The following is a 16,507-nucleotide window of genomic DNA, read 5'->3' as shown; positions in this document are numbered from 1 at the left end:
TCCTAACCTGAAATATAGCAATTCATGCTGTAGTAAAAAAGTTCATCCACTGCTGCATTTAGAGGGCTCTACTGGATCTCAAGGTCATGAGAATGTGTTTTCCTGCAATCTCTAAGGGAAAGATAGAACAAGACTGTGTATTTAGTAAAAATATCATGATATAAACCTAGCTCAGAAGAATTTGACCCTGAGAAGATGTATGTACAAGTCTTGTCTACAGTGCTTTAGATCAAGAGATATGTTCTGATATCAGTTTCTGCAATATTTTCACAGAAAGAAGATGAATAATCCCCTTTATTCCTCAGGGGTTAACTACAGCACACTGGTTAACTAGTAGTATTAACGAAGTAGGTTGAAACAGATACTACATGATTCAGTGTTTGAGACATGGTCAAAACTGTGGCTGAGCATCAAAACTGAAGAAAAGTAGCCCATGATGGCTTCTGCTTAACCGTAAGAGTTCACATCAGAGTGTGAATTGGCATTTTAGAGGCCATAGGAATTAAGGGACCTGTAATTTACACTTCAGTATTATGCTACAAAACATATATATGCCTTCCACAGCTGGACATTGCAAAGTAAGCCTCATTTTTATACATTTAGAACCCTAGTAAATTATTTGTCTGTGTCTTTAATAACACAGAGTTCCTGGTGTACTTATTTATAAGCTTGCCACACATCTATATTAAATGCCTGGTGCAGGCAGTACCTATGTCAGTCATTACACAAAATGGTGTATGCAAGACCTAATTTTCAGTTGCTCCTAGTTATGCTATTCCGGAATAAAATTATTTTGACATAGCAAAACATGTTGGGTTTTTTTTTTCCTTGGGCTGGCTGTAATCACCAAGTTCTGTTTTCTAGAAGCATTCCAGTAGTTTTTTGAAGTGGCCTTTTTTTTTAGTTACTTAAGCACTAAAAAGTGCTGACTTCTTAAAGCATTATTGATTATAGTATAGAAAATTTACAAACTGCTGTAAATTGATTTAGTACTTCAGAAAGCCTGAAGAAATATGTAGGAAAGGTATGTATCTATATTTTTTTCCATTTTTCCTTGTATTATTTGGGTTATTATTAAATAGTTTACCCAGAGAGGAATAAAGAGTTAGTTTAGCTAACTGAGAGATATCTATGTGAACTCTGATAGTAGGGGCTGTTCACCTAAAGTGTTGTGAAATTCAACATAAGTGAAGTTGTCCTGCCCAGACATACCTCCAAATGAAAGCTGAGAATGCAAAAACTGCAGATGAGTGTGATTCAGCCTCCTCAGAGGCTGGGCCTCTCTATGGTCCTGTGGTAATGAATTTGCTGAGGATGATTTAATCTTGACTCAGGTTTTACTCATTTCCTGAAAATGCAAGATGTAGGAAACACCATGAATAATCAGGCATAGAGAATTCCTACTGTATTTCTTATGGAACATTCAATCTGTTTTCAATGGGTTGCTGGCAACCTTCTGAGAGAAGGTTAACAGGATTCTATGTAGAAACAGTCTATGTTTATAAAAGGGATCTGTATTAACTTCTGTTTCTGCATATGTGCACTGGCAGCATCTGCTTGCTGATCTGATCTGCTCTTCTCAGAGGAAGAGGCCCATCAGTTCTATAGGAGCGGTGTTGTTTGTTAAATGTTACTCTTTAGTCTGTTGCTCATTTACTTTGGAAGAAAGGACAAAAAGAAAGCAGTAGAATGATTTTTTTTTTTTTTTTTTTGCATGGACAAAGTAGATTGAAAGAAAAACTGTAATTTTTTCTTGTCTTGAGGCTTTTCTGTGCTTTCAAAAAGTAATGTGCTACTTAGACGCTTGACTCTGGTGGAGCCATGTTAAAATAAAGTAATGGCCAGTAATACCTTGTGAGGAATAGATAAAGGTGGGAATATCCCTGCAGCACAGTGAGATTCACTCCACTTGAAGCAAGCCTTATCTGCAGCACTTGGGTAGGAACTAAGAGTTCACTTTGAAGACAGGGAGTTTATTATTAGAGTGACAAAATTTATCTTCGTAGTATATCACACACTGTTATTTATCTAAACTCTAAAATCTTTTTGGTTTGGTTTGGATAATCTGTACTGGCAGCATTCTCTTCAAGGTAGAAGTGAATAAGTGAACAGCAAAACCAATGTCAAAGATTAGTTCTCTAGAAAAAAATAAGGACAGAGACTGCAAATTATTGCTTTTATTGATGGCTTCATTAAGTCTTTACAGTTGACAAGACAGCTCAAACTGAATACGCAAAATTCTGAAATTTGTTTCTAGGCCATCTTTGCCAAATTAAGATTTTATCCACCATAGCACAGCCACAGATTAATTTCCTTTAAACTGATGTAAGTGACAGGTGACTGTGATCACTAAAGCAAGCACCTCAGACACGTACTGTTGTGGCAAAACAATCATATTGCCACAGTCCTGCTTACACTTTATAACAGAAAACTATCCTGCAAGGTTGTCAGTCTGCCACCTCTCATGAATGAATGTGCTTAAAAATATAAGCAGTGAATAAGGAACAACATGCTATTTGTCTCTCGTGCTACTTAGCAGTTGTGTATTATCACTTTTGCAAAGCATATAAAAATAGATGACTAATAACATTGTACAGAGCCTCTTTTGAGTGTGCCAGAATATGGCCTTGAGTGCTAAAATTCAATATATTATTGAAATGCTTTTCCCCAGAAAGCAAAGACTCCTGTGGCTATTTTTGTAACCTTAAATATAATAGCTTGCCAATGAATTTAAATTATGTTCACTATGGCTGTCATTTCATCAGAATTCTTTGAATGCTTAAAATATCAAGAAATGTCAAAATTCAGCACTAGTACTGTTGTGGTTTCAATTTGGTTTCCTGGCCAACGCACAATTTATGTGGTGGTTTCACATTCTCCAAATTTTAATTATCAACTGGGAGATAGGACTTTGGGAGAAAAAGGCAAATCAGGCACAACTTAAAAGTAAAAATAGGTAGATTTTATTAATATACACTAAAGAAAAAGAGGGAAAAAAAGAGACATTCTGAGACATTCAAATACCTCCCCCCCGCTCTCCCCAAACTGTTAACTTTCCTCCTCACCACAGAGAGAAAACTATGATTTTCAGTCAGTCACCACCATCTAAACATGGTCCTACATCACCTTGGGAGAGGAGCCTCTCTAGGGTTATGGAGAACACGCCACAAGAAAAAGGTCTGGTGGCTTTCACAGATCTGCAACCGCCCGGAATTTCTGCAGATTCTGTGCAGTCTCACCCATATAATAGTTTTCCACGCTGTTTATGGGCTTCCACATGTTTGGGGTATCATTTTAAGAATGCTTTTCTAGTACAAAACGAGGATTCTCTTCCATCTCTAAAATCGCCTCTATCTCAAAAGAAATAGAGACCTCCTTGTTCTTTCCCAGGAGCCAGGGACATATTCTATTCAAAATTCTCAATTAAAACCCATGTATATTAATACACACAACCCTTTGGCTAGAACTTGCATTCTCCCAAGCAGCATTAGGATATTACAAAAAACAGTCCATTTCCCCATAATTCACATCTAGAGAAGTCTGGTCAGAAATGTCCACTTCCTCCATCCCATCTTCCAATAGTCTTTCTCAGTTCTTTCACTGACTTAGTCTCAATACTATCTCTCTACATTTCAAATCACACTGTCTGTCTTCCACGGAGGAGGGAAAAGGGTTAAAGTCTTTGCCCAGAGTTTTTTTTTTTTCCTCTTTTGTGGACTCTCGGAACTTCAAGGCCACATGTGATGGTAGGGGGAGGAAGGGTGAAAGAGAGAGAGAGCGCATGCTCAGGAAGGCTGATGGATGAAACCTTTTCCAACCCTGGTCAGATCTGAAGTGACTCCAACTTGAATCAGCTCCCTGGAGCTCCAGAGAAAAGTTCTCCTTCGGACCAGTGGTTCTGGCAACCAAGGCCCAGAGCAGGGCCACCATGGTCCTGGCGCAGGGCCAGACTGCTGGTCTGCAGTCCTCCTCCTCCTCTCCCCATCGGAGGAGCCGGGAGGGGACAGAGGGGACATGGCCAGGCTCTCCCACTGTCCCACAGGCAGGGCCCCCCCTGAGACCCTGCAGCCTGGCCCCAGAGGACCCAGCCTGAACACCGACTCAGGAGATGGTGTAACCTTTCTGGTGGCCGGAAAAGGAAACAGGAAAAGTCACTTGAGAACTTGTGATTTAAGACTGTGTTTCCAGAGACGTAGAAACACTCCCATTCATCAGCCGAGCTGTCAATCACAGTCCATGCTAGAACTTCCTTTTAAAAAAAAACACCTTTCACATTCATGCTAAACCACCACAAGTACTTAAGTAAAAATCTGTTCAGGGATTTCGAGCTCTAGAAATATTACAGTATATTCATCCTTATTAAATTCTATGTTGCCTTTCTTTTCTTTCAACAAAATATGGAGCTGTAGGAGAAAATCTGGTGGAACTTTGTCTATCACAAAAAAAGTGAAAGAAGGAATCAAGTGCAGATATGCTAATTTTTTTTGCAAAAGGCATGCTACTATTGGTCTCTAAATCTGGATGACATCCGTGTAGTTGTGCATATTAGTTATTTTAATATCATAAGAACTGAGAAATAGAAGGAACTGAGTGTTACTTTCAGTTAAGATTTCAAATAAGTCTAATATTAGCATCAGGTCTTCTACAGAGGTTCAAGGTTCAGGTCTTAAGTAAAAGTTAAAGACAAGTCCCTCTTGTACAGGACAATAATGCTACTTATAGCTACTGTTTCTTGGTACTTATAGCTACTGTTTCTTGGTGAGTATAAGAGAGAGTTTTTATTCTATGAAATAATTATATCAAAGTTGCATCAATCTATTTTAAAAACAGATTTTATGCCCTGATGAATCCTACTGAAATTATCCTCACAATCCTCAGAGTGTAGCAGGAAGATGGATTTTTTTTATGTGTACAAGAGCAAACTTGAAAGCCAAGGATCTCTACAGAGATATTTTATCAATAGCTTGATTTACAGATATGAATTCTGAATCCATCTCCTGTAAATCATTAATGTCAGATTAACTGCATTAGTTTAATTCATATTATTCTCTAAAATGAAGCAGATACTTTATGTTTAACAGGTGATTATAATAATAATTTCTTGCCTGTTATCTTTAGGCATTTACTCAATTATGATGGTAAAGTAGAAAGGTGGAACTTGAGTCATGAAGTAAACAGTTATACTGTAAGATATTATCTTTCTCTACACTTTTGGACAATCTTATCTCTCTTGATAATTTTTTTTCCTTGACTTTTCTTGACTTTCATATTTTGCTTGTGCAAAACCTAAGTAGTGTACTACAGAATAAGAATCATAAGAGGGAAAAAACCCAAAAGACTTAAAGGTCTTTTAAGTACTATCTGGTCCAACTAAACAGTAAAAAGAGAGCCACATTCAAAGTTGTATTCATTTTGTTCAGGTCTGACTGCTGTGTATCTTGTCTTTAAGAAAAGTCTTGAATAGGTCATGGAGTTATAATGGATTCACTTGCTTTGTACATATAAATAATTAAAGTGATCAGGGAAGAGTCTTATTTTACACATACATCAATAAAAGGTTAATCTTCCACTTTTCATCAGCTTGAGTCATTTAGATGCTCTGCTGTACACAAATCTTTCTGTACAAAGATTTCCACCTCTTGTTCTGAGATTGAATCACTAGAAGGATAATGACAAGCTTACAAGGAGTGTGTTGAGCTTAGTGGTTTGGCACAGCACTCAATGCCAGATGGTTGATAGATTTTATAGATGTGATACTGAAGCCAATCCAGAAAGTAGTTACACATTTGCTAACCACTTCAATTTTTCAAGTGTGGTGGAAATGTTTCTATCCCCAGGTACAGCAAGTGGCAACCAGAAATGACACAATCTTGTGATTGTGACTTGAGGAAATGAAAAAAGGTTGCTGACATATAGGGTTAAGTAATGGAAAATATTATTCTTTAAAAAATCTGAGGGAAGTATAGGTATTCAACAATTTTTGGAAAGTTAAATTCTCAATCAATTAGAACAGTTTTGATAGTCTTCTGCTTTGGAGGTCTTGGAGGGAATGCAACCTTAAACTATGCTTTGATGAACAAAAGCACTGAATTTGGATTCCTCAGTCCAATGTCTGGTGGTCTGTTGAACCTGCCAAATAATGAGATATTTTCATTAGTGTTTGGCAGTCTATTTAGGAAAAGATTGGAAGTGCAATAACAAGGAGTATGGTAAATTAAAACTGCTCTCCAAGCTACATGTGTGTGTACAGAAAATCCCTGATCAGTGTATGATTAGTGTTAGATGATGTTATTGATAGAGACATGCTCTTATTGTATTTTAAGAGGCAGAGTATTGCATCAGCTGGGTGTTCACAGAACGTGCTAAGTGAAATTTTAATCTTGGAAATTGCAGCTGCTCATCACGTTTCTGTTGTGATAATAATTTTCCAAAATATTTGGAGGTTTAAGTTCTATAAGGTTCTATAAATCCAATTGATTTTCCATGATTCTTGTGCAGTTGTAATGTATAGATGTTTGTAGTTTTGCTTACGTTTATGCTTAGTTTTAAGGCAACTTAAAATATGATGTTGAATCTAATGTAATGTTTTAATGTTGAATTTAATGTAATGTTAAACTTATTAAGGCTGGAAATGCATCCTGAAGCTCTTTATACTTACGTCTTGTTTTCTGATTTATTCTTGTAGCTTCTAGATAAGAATTAAACCCCCCATAAAATCTATGAATAAGTAAAAAATAAAACCAAATAAACAAACAAATAAATAAATATGTCTGGGCTGATCAGTAAGCACATCATTTGTAATATGTTAAGAACTCTTAGAAGGCAAAAGTTCTAAGAAGGACTTTAAGTAACGTTCTGTATAAAGAAAGAGAAAGAAAAGAGTAAGAACAAATAAACCAGGAATGAGTCTGCTTAGAAAGCTGATGAGAGAAATACGGAATGATAGCGCAGTGTTTCTGTAACTTAATCAAAGGAGTTAGAGAAGAATGGGAAAAGGAGAGAAACTGGGAATCAAATAGCTCTTCATGAGTTTTCTGTTTTCTTGTTAGAAGAACAGGTTTCTACATAGAAAACACAAGTGGCAGAAAACAATACTGAAATGTTGGAGATCAGTTTCAAATCACAAAGCAGGGTATTGCAGCTTGAAAAGCAGACTGACAAATTTCATGGAGCAGAGAGGTCTGCTCTTATTTATTAAGGATTTTAATTCAAAACATTTAATGGAAGAACAAGAACAATAGAAACTGATGATTGTGGTGAATTTAGGACCAGAAATAGGATAAATTAACTCTGTGTGTGGAGGAGTAAATGGGCAAAAGAGGCAGAAGGGAAGGAGCTATGAGCCAAATGTAGAAATTAATGGAAAATGGAGACAAGAAAAAGCCTTTTCTGTTTGCATTGATATTGCATGTTTCACTCCACTAGAGCAATAGGAAGAAGTGTCTGAGAATAAAGAGAGGCACGCCACTTATGGCCAATTATGAAGGTCATGTAAAAGTTATTAGCATGGTGGAACAGACATGCTGGACGAGATAACAGCTGAAGAGAGAAAGAGGACTGATCAGGCAGAATTGGAAGGGAGGAAAGATAAACATGATGAAGGTAACATCACATAACCTTTCAGTGACTGAAAAGGCAAACCAACCTCAAGCTCCATGCCTATCCCTTCACTTCCATTGCTGTATTTTTTAATTTTTCTGTTTGTCAAAACCAGCTCCTGAATGTCAGACAAAAAAGCCAAACCAAAACAAACTCAAAAAACTTCCAATGTTGTTTAAAACATATTTGAAAACGCATCAAACAGCTTCACCAGAACAAAATATAAGTGCTATGATTGCATAACTCTACTTTTTCTTTGGAAAAGTATTGGTCTTAAAACTTTCAGTAATTAGTTGATTTTGTACTGATTTATGTCAGCCTTTTCTAATATCTTTTTTCATCAGAAGAAAAATGGTTACTTGGAGAGGCTTAAAATCGACAGTGGTGAAGTATTGATAAGCAAAATAAGTAGCTGCAGTGAAATTAGTTTCTTTATTGCTAGTGATACCCCACAATGTGACAGAATAAAGAAAAAAGCTTGGTTTGGTCAGCAGCTTCTTTTCTATGCCATCTTTGTGTCTTGTTTTATTTCCCATACTCACAACACCATACCCACAATCCAAGAAAATCAGCTCTCCTCCAGCGTAAGAATTCCTTGCATGCCTTTGCTGATTGTAGCATTCCCCAATATAAGGAAAAAAGTGATCATGTAAGTAATAGCTTTCTGGAAATCACTTTCAGCACTGTTATCTTTTTATGCCAAACACTTATTAAAATTTGGAGTAGTGAATTTTTGTTTAGCGGCTTCAGAAATTTGATATATCTGTTATTGGGTAATTGCTGGTTTTTTTCAATTTTTGTCCCTTGTATTCAAAGTCCTTAGCTTCTTCACACAGACTCAAATCAATGAGCTAGATACCCTAAGCCAATCTTTTTTTCTCAATTCACTTACTCCTTGTCTTGGGTTTTTAGGTCCAGATATTACTGTAGCTGCTGTTTGTTCCTTGGCCTAATTTAGGCTGAGATTTTCCTTTGATGCGATTGAAGAAAAGATGCTGCAGGCTCTTATGGAATCAAAGACTAACCTGTTTGCAATCACTATTTTTCTCTATAGTCCAAATTTTACGGTGTGATCTTCCATTGTGACAAGTGGACAGCCACATCAGGAGTGCATGGTGAAAAACGTCAGGAATTAAATAAGAGAACAGTAAATATGTGTGCATTTTGTTTCCAGCTACCTGTTAAAACAACACACTTTGGCTGGGCAGAAATCATAGAACTTTGTTCCTTGTGGTCTCTTTGCAAAATATTAATGAATTTCAGTGATACTGAAGTATACCATTTTTAGTATTAGGAATACAAAAATGATTGCAGGAAACCAGCTTGGAATCCAGCACACTTTAGAGAGAACTCTTTAAATTCTGAGTATTTAATTCCTAATTTGAATAAAGGCCAACTATCCTGACTCTTTCCTCAGTGTAGTCATTTAAGGAATAGTGTGAAAAGACAGTATGCTTAAATCATTTTAAGGCACTCTCTTCAGGATATGTGTACATCAAAATTAAAAGCTCCACTGAACTTTGGCATTGTATAGAACAAAGAATATTAAATACGTACTAGTTTACTTACTTCAGCTTCCCAAGGATATCAGGCCTCTCTTATTAGTGGAAATATGTGTATCTTTTTCTCATGCTAGGTAAGGTTTTTAAATTTATTTTACAATTTTAGAAATTGTTATGTTAAAATACTATATTAGTTTTGATTTTTTTCTTGTGTTTTTTTGCTGGAGTTTTTTCCTGCATAAATTTTATTACACCCTTTATGAAAAGGGGAATTTTGGGCTGAGATTTCAGTAGGTTCCTATTAATGACTACAAGGTTTTAGCTGATTTTTCATGGAAGAAAATCTAGATACAGGAAGATTTTGCCCATGACCAAAAAAACCCGAAATAAGTTAACAGAAGACAATTTCCAGGGTGTCTCAGATAAGGAGAGCCTTTTCACTTACTGCTGAAATAGAGACCATATAACAGAGATCATATCAGAATTCCCAGCTGACAAACAAACATAAACAACACTCATGAAATCTGGGAAAGGGAAAAGTTTATTTCTGGGGTGGTTTTTTTTTTTTTTTTTTTTTTTTTTTTTTATGTTTTTTTTTTTGTTTGTTTGTTTTTGGTTTTGTTTTTTTTTTTTGAAATTTAAACCAGAATGAGGAATTTCTCCTCAGTTGCTAATACAGAATAAAGACCTATTGATTAGTATTATTTTACCAGTAAAGATTCCACCGAAATCTTATCCAAGCATAATGGGTATACCAAATTTTACACTGAAGGAAATATCTGCTACATCTATCATGGTATTTTTATTTTTGCAGTGCTTAGCAGTGTTTGAAATACAATGAACTATAAGAATTTCCATATGCTCTGTGCAAGAGTGAATTAAAATATTTGTTTCATAGGAGTAAACTCTTAAAACTGGTCATTCTTTCATAAAAACCAAATACTCATAAAGGAAAAAACTTACCAGTGATCATTTAATTTTGAGAACTGGTTCTACTGGCCTAGTTCTGCAAGAACTACTACTGGGAAGAAACTCTGCTTTTAGAAGTACCATTAATACAGAAATAGCCAGCATTGCATTCTGTATTTTTAATTTCCAAAGTGCTATTAAAATAGCAGTTTGGAGTGACAGTTCATCTACAGTCCTTGGAAATCTAAAAATAAACAGCCACCTGTGCTCAAAATGCTAGTAACTCTACTTGTAAATCACTTAGATTACTTATTATTTGCAGATATTACTGTTTTTTCCCTGACACTTATGTACTACACAAATCAACCTGGTATATACAAATCAAAAGTTACTCAATTAACATAAAAATAACGGATGTCACATGAAATGTCATTTAATGTCAGGTCTGGAATGAGCAAATAAATTGCCTCATCAATTTAATTAACAAAAAAGGTACCCAAGTCAAATTAATGTACTTCAAATTATATTAGATCTGTTTTGAATGGGATTGTACTGTTGAATTTTAATTGGAAATTCACTTTACAGGACAAGGAAATATATTATTTTACTTTGATGATCAATACTGGGCAGACAGGCAACAAACTTTTCTAAACAAATTAGAGGGAAAGGGATAAGCTTTGGTATCTTAGGGTCTAGGGATTCCTATTTAATTATTATATTTATAATACAGAGGTTTTTTTAAAGTTTTTAAACCTAAATTCTTAAGTGTTCTCTGTTACTTTGAGCAACTATTATTAATGTCAAAAGACTGAACTCCATGATGCTAAGCACCTTACAGAGAGAGGGGAGAACATTCAAGGAGGTCAGACAGTTTGTGATGAAAAACAAATATTATTCCTTATTGTGAAGCCAGCTGGAGCATGGAGAACTCAAGTGATTTATTTGATTAACAGAAGTTCAGGAGATACGTGGCGAACTGGGTCTGTATGTCACATCTTCATCGCACTAATTTAACCTCATAATGACCTTTCTAGTTTTTATTTTTCACTTGCTCTTCATGTGAGTAACACATAGAAATACATTCATGTTGTTGGAGGGTTTTAATCAGAATAATCTGGTGGTTTCCTTTCCTGAATACTGTTCTTTGACTGATGGGCAAACGGAATGAAAAATCACTAGGTGGAAGAAAGTAAAACCGGTAAAGTCATATTTGGAGAAATGCACAGACATGGTTATCAGTCACAGAAAGCAGAAAAAGAGATTTTCTCCTAGAAATGATAATTTTCCCTCTTAGCATATATACAAGATACTTGATACAGAGAAATTTATTTATGTATCATTTTACTGTTAATCTGCCTGAATAATCTAAACATGATGGAAACACTGTAAGACACCCTAAATACTTAAAAATCAGGAAAGATGTGATCAAAATTTCCCCAATAATTAGTGTTGCCTGTCAGCATTACAATTTATATTTCAAATGCAAACTCATGTTCTGCAAAGGGGTAGTTTCAAATCTTTGAAAATTAATGCTATTGCCTTCTTTCCTGTTTGAAGTGGGTTCAGTATTCCCTTTGCTTCCTTTTATGGTTGACAGCTGTCTCTGAGAAATGGAAGGATGTTTTCAGGCATTTCATGTATACAGTTAACATTTAACAACTCTAGTAGAGGAGAAAAGGGCTTAATCCCTTGAGGTATTATTCCTAGTTCCACTACTACTGTAGTTATTACTAAATGAAATTACTTTCTGCTAAAAAATTGTTTGAACAATCAAACTGATGTGTGTCTATACATTTACATTTACATAATTAAATCAATCAACAGAATGTTGCAGAAGAGAAAAAAAGGAAGACATAGAGTCACTGCTATGGTAACATCTCTCCATTACCTGGCATCCTGGAATATTTATTAAAAAGTAGTTGGAATTGATGGAATAGCATTTCCAATGAATCCACTTAAGACTTTTGCAAGTTTTCAGTAATCAAACTAAATAATATATTGGTTGGATTTAGCATTTAGCAACATTCTAGGTATTTCTAGCTGGTAGAATAGCTTCAGTATTTGAAATTGTCTCTTGATAGAAAAAAAACCTGGATTTCTTTCCTAAAAGATACTTGCAAACAAATGTGAGTTGGTGATATATCATAGAGATCCTCTCTGGCTTTCCAGTAAAAAAGAAACAGATTGTAAAAATGTGACTTTAGAATGCTTTACATTGGTATAACTCTAATAATTTTACTGTGCTAACTTGTTTAGCCCCAGTATGGTTTTCTTGCATATCCCAAGCCTAAACACTTTTTCTAGTTATGGAAACTAACCTTTAACTGAACCAGAAAAATTTAGTATCTGTTCATCCATGTCCAAATTTACATTTTAAATATGTATAAATAAGTGTATGTGCTTGTCTTTACTTTTTCCCCCCAAAATAGCACAATTTTCAGAAAGTTTAAAGTTGACCAGGAGATTACCTCATCCCATTATATTGTTTGAGGGATTGAGATCTCAAAACTCAGTTAAAAGTTAAATTGATGCAACCTTCTCTACATCTCAAAACATTTTCCCTTATTCATATTCAAACTACTTTATATTTTATCCTTGCTTCTCTTTGATAGCTAGCATAGAAACAATTGAAGCTTTGCTATTGATATATTTTTTAGTCTCAATTTGTAGTCTTTTGGAATATTTCAGAATTAGCAGAAGATCACACTATAAACAATCATTGTCTGAATTAATTTATTGTTTGAAAAAATGACGGCTTTGGCAGGGCTTTTAAGCAGAAAAAAAATAAATTAGCTGGATGAAAATATAAACATATGTTGCTTTTAACTCACAGCCAATGATATTTAAATCCTGTTTAAATTAGACAAAATTTCCCACAAGAGCAAGGCAGGAGAAAGAAGCAAGCGAGATAAGTAAACACAAAAATGTCAGATAAAATTCTTTATAGTTTCTGTTTACAGTGGCATGTGATTGCCTTCTGCACAGTGTGGTGTTGGCTGTATAATTATGCTGCATGCATAAAGAGCTCTAATTTCAGCAGATGAAGTTGATTATTTATCTGCCTCTATGCTGAAGACATTTGATTTTACATGCCCACAACACAGAGGTGTGTACAAATCAAAGAGCTTTTTAAAAGTGTTGTGGCACCCTCCTGAATTGTTTCAGCAGAGAAATATTTCTGGTGCATTTAATGCTAGTAGTAATGGAACAGAACCTCCTCAAAATTTCTATACATTTATTTGGGATTCACTCTTTATTATACTTCTGCTCCTCTTGGGTTTCTTCTGTGATTCATGTGGGGTAAAAGTACAACAGTCTGAGCAGATCAAAGAAGGTCATTGACATGCACAGAGTTTCCTTACTCAAATACTGTTAGGTATGAATATGCCAAATCAGGAAAAAAAAAAAAAAAAAAAAAAAAAAAAAAAAAAAAAAAAAACCTTGGAAGCTGACTAAAGCTAGGAAATCTGTACAAGTAGAGGTCATAAAATTTCGCATGAACATATGACATGAAATGTCCAGATTTTGATCTGCCTACAACTATTTAAAAATGTATCACTGTGTGTTAGAGCACAGTGGATGAAAACTGCCAGAAAGATGTGGGATAGGATATTGTCAACCATATTCCCAACCAGGAGCTGCAGAAAGAAAGGAGAAAAAAAAAAAATGGAAGATAGGAAACCTAAGACTTGACAGGCTGAAGGTTTTTGCATTGAAAAAAAATTCTTCATGAGACAATATTTCTCTCAACATCTGTGCAGAAATTTTTTTGCAGTTTTCAAAAAGTCTTGTTTCTTTGTTTATGCTTTTTCTAGCACAAACTTTGATTGGATTTATTATTTTAAAAGGGTTTAAATTGTAATGGAAGAATTATGCACACTTTTAGAAATTGCTATATTAGAGTTAGGATGATGAATATGTTTGTTTTCTAGAAAAATTCCTTTTTTGGACCTTTCTGTGATAATTGTGGTGTCCTTTGATGAGCATTTTTATTTCAGTTGAGGTTTTTTGCCTTGAATATTCAAAGTTATTTACAAAGAACCATATTTGTAACTCTTATCAATTATTCTTCATGTGCCCATTTTTCCAAGTACTAAAACATATGTTATAGTTTTCCCTCTGTGTATCTCCAGTATCTTCCTTATAATTGTTTTCAAACTTATGGGAATTTAACTAAGATGGATTCTAAGTCACATGAATGTATACACAGTCATATGTTGCAGAAATTAAAACGCACTTGCAAGTAAGATATAAGAAGGCTGTAAACATTCTTATATAAAGAAATTTCTTTGGTTGCATATGTCTCCCATAAATACCATTAAAGTGTGTTTTACAATGTTAGTATCCTTTCTTCTAATTTGTTAGGAAAAGGCCAGGTCAGAGTTGCTGGTGGATTGCAATACCAATGCTTGTGCAACAGCTAATAAATGGACAATCACAAAGGCAGAGTTGAAAAGCAGCATGCATTTACTCACCTAGCTCTTCTTTTATGTTTGTTATGTTTGAATATACCTCTGCAAAAGATATTTGAGGGAAACAAATGCATTTAGGGACGGTTATTCTCTTACTTAAATAAAACCAGATGAAATAAAGATGTTGTTTACTAGCTAGAGCATGCAAGTTTGGGAATTGCTTATTACTATAACTGCAGTTCTGAACAACAATGTATATTGAGTTGGAAACTAATTTTTATTACAACTAACTGGAGTATTGGAACTCCCAAAGTCACTGTTGCACCTCTACATGTTCCCAAAGGGATTATTTAAGTGAGAGGCTTTATTCAGAGGAACTTGTCTGTGATTACGACATCACATTAGCTGATTCTTCTTGTGTTCAGGACATAATTCTGGAAAACTTCAAAGGACAGAGCCTACAGAAAACAAAACAAAACAACAAAAAAAAAAAAAAAAAAAAAAAAAAAATCTGGGCAAGTTATTATCAAGCTTGGCTGTTCTCATGGTGAAAATAGTCTCTTCCCATCCATTCTGACACTCTGTTCTTTAAACTAATACCTTTCATGCCCTGCCATTGATCACTCTGTCTCAACAGCTTCGCTTCTGGAGCTACTGCTTCCTCAGGCTGAACAAGCCCTAATCCCTCAGCCTCTCCTTGTAGTGCAAGTGCTGGAGTTTCAGTACCCTGTGATCCATTTTCTGACCTTGCTCCAGTTTGTCAGTACCTTCCCTGTCTTGGGATACCCCTGCATTTGACCACCTTTGTGTGGTCTAATCTGTGTGTTATCTAACGAGCAGGGGAATAATCACTTTACTCAGGATTCTGCCAGTGAAGCCCAGGCTGCTGTTCATGGGCTTTTTTGCTGATGGGGGGATGCTGCTGCATTACACTCAGGAGTGGTGAGCTGCCTGCCTGGGGCTCCCAGGGCATCTCTACCACAGCTATTCTCCAACCTGTGTTGCTGCAAGGACCTTATATTCCTGGGGAAGGATGAGGTGCAGGGTGGAGCGACTGGTGGAATGACTTTGAAGACTCAGCTAATCCATGTGTCTTCCAGGTGTAATAAAAACCAAAAGTGGAAGTTTTCAGATGCTAAAGAAAATATTTTAAGTGGTATTTATTGATAACATTTTGAGAAGGTGAGGAGAAATTTGAAAAGCTGAGCAGTGGTAGGTGTTTGGGATAAATACTATTATCTGTGCCATGTTAAAATGTGCAGCTTTCTACTTTGGAACAATGAGGACATTACTGCATTTTTCCCTGGTACATGGTTCAGAAAACATAAAAGTATTAGTAAGTCACTGGCATGATTGGCTAGGTCTAGTGGAGGATATGAATACTGTACTCTATTAGGAGAGTGCTTCCAAGCATTTAAGCATCTTTTGTAACCCGACAATCTTTCAAAATGTGCTTTGTTTTAACTGGCTTCATTTTAGCTGTAGACATTGGCTCCACCATTGATAAATATCTCAGTTTGTAAATGCTCTTTCAAGACTAATAAAAATTATTGTCCTTTCTCAGCCCACTTACTGAGCCAAGTACATGATACTCTGTGAATCAGTAGGTGAATTTCCCTTTCTTCTATAATAGATACAAATTTCCTGTTGGTTTTCACATTGCCTTATATTTTTATCTCTCTTTATTTTCAAAATGGTGATTAATCGACCTACAGCTTTTAATATTCAAAGCTGCATGACTTCTTCTCATTATGCAATCAGTAAAATTAATGAATGACAGCTCTGCACCACCAGGAGGCCTAGCTGAATAGCAAAGGGACTATAGAAACAGGTTATTTGTGGGTCACTGCCAGAATGGATTTAATTTTATAGTACAGAATATTTCTCCTAATACAGAAAAATGTTTAGCAAATATTCTTGTGTTAATGAAAATTGTTAAATTTATGGTACTTCATATTTGGCATAATTTCAAAACGTCACTGCTGCACTTTGATAATTTACTTCTGAATTAATTTCAGCATGTAACAACAAGAAAGAGAAATTAGGGGAACTTGAAATCTTGAACCTGATGACTCTTTATAGTGA

The sequence above is a fragment of the Sylvia atricapilla genome, chromosome 1 (assembly GCF_009819655.1).
Source record: "Sylvia atricapilla isolate bSylAtr1 chromosome 1, bSylAtr1.pri, whole genome shotgun sequence".
Taxonomy (NCBI): Eukaryota; Metazoa; Chordata; class Aves; order Passeriformes; family Sylviidae; genus Sylvia; species Sylvia atricapilla.
The sequence above is the reverse complement of the archived record's forward strand: the minus strand, read 5'-3'. Positions refer to the sequence as shown.